Source organism: Dasypus novemcinctus, unplaced genomic scaffold, assembly GCF_030445035.2.
Source record: "Dasypus novemcinctus isolate mDasNov1 unplaced genomic scaffold, mDasNov1.1.hap2 scaffold_243, whole genome shotgun sequence".
NCBI lineage: Eukaryota > Metazoa > Chordata > Mammalia > Cingulata > Dasypodidae > Dasypus > Dasypus novemcinctus.
The window spans coordinates 173,499-182,316 of NW_026688210.1; the positions used below are offsets into that span (position 1 = coordinate 173,499).

General features: G+C 37.5%; 1 protein-coding gene across 1 annotated transcript in view; it reads right to left on the bottom strand.

Annotated features, from left to right (window-relative positions):
* LOC131277653 (zinc finger protein 596-like) overlaps positions 1–5,736 on the bottom strand; it is a 92,916-nt gene extending 87,180 nt beyond the window's left edge. Inside the window, exon 1 of the mRNA XM_058292717.2 lies at positions 5,428–5,736. The gene's annotated coding sequence lies outside the window, so the exon portion shown is untranslated. The remainder of the gene's footprint in view (positions 1–5,427) is intronic.
* Positions 5,737–8,818: the final 3,082 nt, after the last annotated feature.

The following is an 8,818-nucleotide window of genomic DNA, read 5'->3' on the forward strand; positions in this document are numbered from 1 at the left end:
CATACATACAATGGAATACTACTCAGCTATAAGAAGGAATACAGTACAAACACATGGGATAACATGGATGAATCCTGAGGACCTTATGTTGAGTGAGGTGACCCAGCCATTGAAGGACAAATACTGCATGACCTCTCTTCTTTAAAGAAGCAAACCAAACTGTGTCAGAGAGCTAGAGACTGGATGATAGGCTTACAGGAAATTGGGGGTGAAAGCAAGGATGTGAGCTGAGGTCTACATGAGTGAAATCTATGATAAAGTGGAGGTAAGTAGTTGAACAGGGAAGGGATAGGATGGGGGCATAGGAATATTATTGGGTGGGGCTTTGTAGGCTTGAGGGGGGCTAGGGTTGGGAGGTTGGGTCAGAAGGTCCAGGGAATTGAGGGGAGGGCTTGGGGAACAGTTGAATATGGGAGACTGTCAGGTACATGGTTGAAACTATAAGGCTGAGAAAACTCTTTAGACAGTATAATAAAGAAGGATTATGAGTTTAAAGTGCTTAAAGGGGCATCTGGCACAGGGGCAAGCTTCTAGGGAGTGAGTGCTCATTTTGTCATAGTGTGTTAAATCCTTGGGTGGAGACAATATAATGAGTGTGAAGGTATACCCACATCCTGGAGAAACCTGATGTTCTCAAACAGAGGGAGTTGTGTCCCTTGAGAGAATTGGTGGATCCCAATTGGTTAGGGCAGTCTAGTATGTCAAGCACTCAGCACTGTTGCAAGTATCTGTAAATCTGGTCCCTCAAGCAGTGAAGATAGATAGTTACTGTGGGCCCTAAGGGGAGAGGGAGAAACGTACAGAATAGATGGAAGCCTGATAAATAGGGTGCAATGGAAGTGCTCCACAAGATCATGTAATGATGGATATAGGACATGTTAACTTACACCACAACTGTATAAAACTCTAAGCTAAAACATAAATCATAATGTAAATCATAGGGAAACTAAAAATTTAGAAATTTGTAGTCTAAAACATAAAACATAATGTAAACCAAAATGGAACCATGTTTGAAAGCTATGTTTCAATATCTGCACATTAGCTACAGAAACTATAACATGAACGTGTAAAATGATCACTGATGTGGAAGGGGAAGTGTTTGATGTTAGATATATGGGAGGTCCCCTATATAGTATATGTGACTTTTCTGTTATCTAAAAGTTTTTTGAAGACAATATTAAAAATTAAAAAAAGGATATAGACCCTAAGAATGAAATTGTCTTACCACTATATAGTGCAATATCTCTGACAGTTATTAAAGGCAAAATCTCAAAAACAAAGTTTTATATTTTCGTTTTTGAATACCCCAATTATTTTTTTAGTTTTTCTAAACTAGTATGTATTCCATTTCTAATCTTTAAATCTACCATTACTATTTCATTTTCCTACTAAGTGAATTTGGCAATATATTATGCTTCATTTTTGAAGAGTTTGGACCACAGAGGGATTCAACTACGGCAGGGGAAGAACACTGGTATGGAGCATTATTAAAGGGGGACAAATGGTTGGGAGGGAGTTCTCACAGTTTGTATATAGGGTATATAAAAATGTTGGGACATTCATTGGGTATTTTCACAGTAGTTAGTTATAAATGACAGCTGAGGGAGTGCTGAGTTCCTAGTCAGGGGAGATCTGTCACATTCCCCAATGGAATAGCAACAATCCTCCAAGTGCAAGGGTAAATACCAGTGAAGAAGGATGGTCCAATTATGAGCCCTTGATATACGCTTACAGGCCTTGACTATGCTTATGAGCCCGTGAGCCTGAAATTTCAACTAGGCCTAGAGATGCAGAGTGTCTAAGTGTTACATCCTGAGAGCCTCCATGTTGCTCAAATATGGCCACTTTCTAAGCCAAACTCAACAGGTAAGTGTAATACCTTCTCCCCAGTGTGGGAAATGACACCCAGGGATACGCCTCCCTGGTGCCGATGCTTACTACCAATCACAAACTTGTGATGCAGCTAGAAAAAGACCATGAATAGAAGGGGGAATTGGTAAAGACAAATGAGTTTATATGCTTAAGAGTTTTCAAAAAAGAGTCAGGAGGTAATCAGAGGAGTTGCACTTATGCACACCTCAGAAGAATTGTAGAGATAAGTAAAGTGGATACAACCCCTGGTACTGGTATTTCTGATGGCTATGGAGACACACAGGTTCTATGGTCATGACAGATGGCTCTGGAGCTCAGTACCTTGTCAGTGGGCCATACTTTGGAATTTGTGTTCCTGAGTGTGATGGAGTTGGACTCAGATGTGACCTTTCTACACAGGCCTCTTCTGTCACTTTTACTGAACCTGTGGTTGGTGCTAGGGTTGGTGTATTCTCAGGAGACTGGAATCTCTGGACTGGCCATGTGACAGCTGGGCCCTGAGGCTCAACAGAGTTGTATCTCCTTCTCTCCAGTTCATTGGACTTACCCAGATCAGCTAACAGGGAGGTGAAGCTGGTCAAGCAGGATGTATAATGCCCAGCATCTGTCCCTGCAATATCATTTAGGAAAACTCCAAGTCCTGAAAATGCCCCACATAACATCTCTTCTTGCCTCTCCCTGCCTCCAGCATCTACTGTGGAAACTTTCTACAGATCAGTGCTATAATTTCTTCCATTACTAGTCAAAATAGTTCTATAGTAGAATACCAATAAGTCTATTCTAATCCATATTTTATTCCTCCATCCAGTGGAGTGTGTCTAAAGATACGACTAGTCTAGATGATTAAACATATCACAGAAGTGCATGGAAACCTTACTAAAATAATCCACTTGCCTCCGTGAACTACAAGTTAACTTAACAATGCATGTCCACTTTCAGGATTAACGTACTGAATCTGCAAAAGAATCACAACACAAGTAAATTTTGGTCCTCTCCTTACTTACACTCTGAATACCAAGCAGCACACCAGGGAAATGAGCATGCCTATAACTGCAACCAGCAGAAATGCATCCATCAACCATGTGGGCTCTAAGTTCCCTCTCTTGATAGAGCTGGAGTAGACATCTCCATCCCAGGGTCCACTGGATGGAGGAATAAAATATGGATTAGAATAGATTTATTGGTATTCTACTATAGAACTATTATGACTAGTAATGGAAGAAATTGTAGCACTGATCTGTAGAAAGTATCCATTATGAGCACATGGGCTCATAATGCAGTGGTTTATGGCAGGATGTATAATGTCCATCATCTGTCCCTGCAATATCATTTAGGAAAACTCCAAGTCCTGAAAACTACAATGTAAGCTATATCCACATGGTACAGCAGAGCTCCAAAATGTATTCACCCAATGCAATGAATGTGTCACAATGATGAAAGAGGTTGTTGATGTAGGAGGAGTGGCCGGGTGGGGTTTGTGGTATATGGGAACCTCTTATTTATTTTTGTAACTTTTTTTATCTCTATAACCACAAAAAATACATTTAAAAATAAATATAAAAAAATAAAATGAATTGGGAAGAAAGAGACTGCTTTGCTCAGGATCAATCACTCTATACACACAACTGGTCTAGATGATTAAACATATCACAGAAGTACATGGAAACCTTACTAAAATAATCCGTATGCCTCCAAGAACTACAAGTTAACTTAACAATGCATGGCCACTTTCAGGGTTAAGGTACTGGATCTGCAAAAGATTCACAATACAAGTAAATTTTGGTCCTCTCCTCATTTATACTCTGAATACCACAGAACCTTGCATCCAACTGACAAGGGACAGTATTCCTAGTAGTGGATCTTTAAACAAGATCCCTTTGGCTGTACTGATGTTCTCCCAGGCAACATTTTTATTGTAGAAATTTTATAGGGCAATTTCCTGGGCAATAAATTGCCTTAATAGCTAGTAAATTCCTGGGCAATGTGCCCTTGGTCTCCTCACAGCTCCTTAGGAGTGTATAATCAATCAAACTTTTCACTGGACTACTAGCCTCAATCTACATTCTCAAGGGAAGCAAGATAAACACAGGGAGTTAATAATTCTGATTTTGCCTCTTTTGGCAGATTTTTGCTACTTTGCCATATATGGTCAACACAAATGAAAACAGGATTAGATATTTATCAATCACAATAGGAGAAAATATTAAATCTACTATTATATAGCAGCACAGCAAGTCATTAAATTTTTTTTACTTAATTTGTTTTAGAAAATAGCATTGCCAAACTTGTTTACTTAGCTGAACAAGGAAGCATTTTTGTCATTGCCAACACCACCTGCTCTATTTAAGTAGACTCTGTTGGGGAAGTCCTCTCACACATAACACAATAGCATGAAAAAATTAAAACATGCCATATAGCTTAAAGAGAAAAGGCCTTCCTGATTCAAATCATGGACCCTGGGCTTAGTAGCATACTACGAGGTGGACATTTGGGTATTTTTTATTCACAATACTCATTTTAGTCTCCCTGGTGCACTCTTTGCTCTCAAGGGTTTTCAATTCATGACATCAGCCACTTGTGAAACAGCAAACGATTTCTTTGTATCTAGAGTGACATAAAAATGATGATCAAGGAAAAACTGACATCATCGTGACTATGTGCCTAATAGTAAATACTACTCCAATAGTAAGTACTACTCCAAGACCTCAGGCAGTAACTGAAAATGGATACAATACCTTAAATTTTGATCAATAGCTGACAGCCAGATCAAACTGGGGGAAATTGTTAAAGAAATTAATTTATGCTAAAGCTGGTTTCCCTTATACTAAGCCCTCTACCAGCAAACTGAAGCTTAACTAAGGTCTTATCTCTTTGAGGTTGTCATTTTTCCAGAACCTGAACCATAATCACAACTTGCCCTAACTTGGCGGCTTCTTTCCTCTGTCTTCAGCAGGAAAGTTGATCAGTTATGTTTATTTTTGTGCAGAATTCTGTCCCCAGTTCCTGTAATTTGTTTAAATTCTCTTCCTCACTCCGTACCCCATTTTCCTTGCACATTTTGTTTCTGAGACCCTCCCCTCACAAAGCAGTTCCGTTTAAGCATCCCCACTATTTTCTCCATGAGGATTTTCTGCTTCAGGTTTCTTCCCTGCTAGGAAAACCCTGCCTCTGGGTTTCAGATGGAGTTATTCCCGTAAGGTGAGTCCCTCCAGAAAAGTCAATTCTGCAATTAGAATCCCACCAACGGTAACTAGATGGCATTAGCTACCGCCATTCTGCCTATGTTCACCTCCCCTCCTCCACCAAGGGGCCCTTTTGTTTCCAGTACTCCTCAAAGGCTTGTTTTCCACCCTTGGTCTCTGTGGATGGACTTGGGTCTCCGTGCCTGGATATGCATGGGGTTCTTACTCACAGCTGTAAGTTCTTCTAAAATCTTTTACTTCAGTGAGGGGGACTCAGGCTGCTGGCCCCCTCTAGAGAACTCCCACACATTACATGAGACACATTGAGAGGGAAGGGAAGAGGACCGGCAGGTCATGGATGAAATTTTCCCACCTGGCATTTTTCTCTTTCTTCAACTCAAGGTTGATGGAGTCTTTGTCCAGCTTCTAACACGCTCCAGAGCGCTGGATGATGTCGCTGCAGTTTTTTTAAAGCGTTAACTTCCGTCGCTCTGTTGATGACGTCAACTCTTTGTTAGGCTCAGGGGGAAGCTGAGGGACGGAGCTGCTTAGAAATCAGGCCAGGAGCTGAAATCAGTTTAAGCAAAGCATTTAATGAGAGAGAGGGGACTTAGGAATAGGACTTGTGGGGATTAGTTCCACCACCTCGGCACCGGCATGCTTAAATGATTTATTAAAGCTCGTCTGTTCTTGCTTCAGAGCAAAAGTAGCTCCGTCCTCGCTATCTCTGCACAAGCTATCTCTTTTTCCTTGAAGTTTGGAAATGGCGTTTTCTTGTATATTTTGCTGGTAGATAAGATGTGAGTCCAGGGACAAGGTTTCTTGTTCCAAGACAAAACATTGAGAAATTTAACTTTACCCACAGGCCTTGGCCAAATCCAAAAATACATGCTATATAATCAAGAGAATTAAGCCAGATGAGGCCCTCCCTGCATGATGTGTGTGTGTCTTTCATTTCCATGGCAATTTGTGCCCAAACTTGGGGTAGCTGATTTTCTCCCTAGCTAAAGGGAAGTTTTCAGGTTGGCCCCCAATGTAACTACAGTCCAGACGTTCATCGCTGCTAGTAATCACAGTCGCCCTTGAGGTAAGCTGCTCACTGGGTTCATTCATAGAAGCATGTCTGCCTAGTGTGATTAGTCTGGACCAGGCTTCCTGCAGAGACGACATCAGCTGCCCTGAGAGAGGAAAGCCGACTGCAGGCACTAGTATAACATGAGAAATACATTATCCAGGCAATAGGAGATCTCTCTCTCTCTCTCTCTGTACTTTACAACAACTATTGAAAGCAGCCAATTGTGAAGTGGAAAAAGAACAAAGTATTACTTTGCTTCAAAGAGTATAGAGTTTTGTCCATACTTCCCCACTGAGGGAACATTAGACTTTGAATTCTAGGAACTCTAGACCTACAATTATGAGTCAAGTTATAAACTTTATATTTCTGTTGGTGTAATTGTTTTTGTGTTTGTCTGTTTGTTCAATGTCAGTGTATATTTAGGTGCCTCTGGGTGATAATATTAAATTAATGGATAATAGATCCTAGGGGAGCTCTATTCAAATAGTCAATAAAAAAATTAGTGCTTATATTAATACCTAAGTACAAATGCTAATAAGATCTCTACGATGATAAAAATTGTAAGTCTTGATTAATGAAATTACTACAAGTCTTCATAAAACATAGTTCTTAGCTAAGGTGAAATAAATAGTTGATTTTTCTTCACAGGATAAAATGAAGGATGTAAAACTTAAATGAATATTTACAAAGGTAAAAGGCTTGTGGGAGTGATAACTGAATTTTGATAAGTTTGTTCAAAAAAGTGAGTTTTGTCCTAAAATAAAATGGCTAGTTTTCATAAAATCCAAATGAAAAATGCAGGACAAAACTTAAGTACATATGGCAAGTTGTAAAAAGTATTTTTGTGGCATTCAATGAGAGAATGTGTACTATGAAGGTAAAATTTTCCACAAGATAAATAATTATAGCTTATGTGGTTATGAATAATTATAAGAAGTATGTAGAAGCATTTTTTAAATTGATGTTTTTAAATAGCTAATTCTAAAAAGTCATTATGACACAGAAACTGAATGATAATAACAACAAAATGTAACTTCATAACAGGAAAAGTTATTAGTAGCCAGCCTCCCCCCTGCCAACTTCCCTCTAAAAATCTGTTTGCTTAAAGACAGTTTCCAAAATCATTTTGATAACATATATGTAAAGTATGTAGAACATGTTTTTATTATTAAGGAAACACAAATAATTCTGTCCTAAGATAGAATGACTAGTTATTAAGAAATAGTAAAATTTAGGACAAAACCTGAATAAATACAGAAAGTGCAGAAGGTGTGTGGAAAAGGAATTCTTATGTTTTAAAGTTGAATAAAATTTGATGGGTCTAAGTTTTAAAAGCTTTAATATCAAATAGTATACTAATACAAAGTTAAATTTTGTTCTGTTTCGAGGTTTCTTAAATCACTATTGTTTTAGCAAAAGTTAACAAAGAATTTTTCTCCTGACTTAGTGTACAAAAAAGTCTCTTTTATCAAATTAGCTTCTTGTATTTTAACCGTATCATGTCCTTGGCTATTCATGTAAGGCAAGTCTTTTCACTTTTAAAGAAAAAATATTCAAACATGCTTTCTCAATGTCAAATGCTAAAAAGTATCTTTTATTTCAAGCTGTTGCAGAGAATTTATTCTTTCACCTGAAAAGAACTGAATAAATAAAAATTAAGTTCATTTAATATCTTATAAGTTAAATGAACAATATTTTAAATATTATAAAATTAAAAGGGATTATTTAACCCTCTGTTAAAGTTTTATAAATAAAAACTCCATGTGAATATTTAAAGTATATATAAAATTCCTGAAAATTTAATAATGTTCCAACCATAATATTAAATAAAAATATAACGTTAACCATAATTTTGGTTATTATTAAAATAGTATATATCACATAAACAACCTCTCTACTTAAAAATGAAAAAGCCAATGCTTTAACTCATACTTGTGTGAGTTACACTGAAAGCTGCCACAAGAGAAATATTTTAACTGATACTTGTCTGACACACATAGAAAGTTGCCACAGGATGATATAAAATAGTAAGCTTTCATAAATTAAGGTAACACCTTGTTGTGTTCATCAACGCTAAATATTGTTAGTTTATTACAAAAATTAATATCCAATTGTGTCACTATCACATTGTTTTAAAACTTGCTAAAGCTTTCTCTAATATCTCCTTCAGCAAGTCAAGCCAGCCTGCATTCATATGTGAACAAGCCAACAGTAAATTTTATAGTGCTTTCCCAAAGCTGTGTGCATAACCCAATTATGTATCCTAGCCTAATTACAAAAATCTAACTGTATACAAAACCTGCAGTTTTAACCCTTTTTTGCTATATTAATAAAATTATGTTAAATATATATATATATTTTTACAGAATAATCTCACTCCACCTTAAACCTATGCTTACAAAACAAAAAAGGGGAATACGGTGTTAGGTCTAACCAGTCCAAAGGATGTCATACAAATAGCCTTATATATACTTTACATTTTAAAAATCACAATGAGGACGGTTATACATCAGCAGAACAACATTTTCAGATACCAATTGTAAAAATTTATCCTAAAGTGTTATACAAACTCCTGGATGAACCAGAAGCTAATGGTAATTGGCATCATCCAGTAAATTTACTAACTTGGGGACAAGGTTATGCATTGTGGTCTCTCCCTAAGGAGGACCTCTTTGACTTCCTGCAAAGC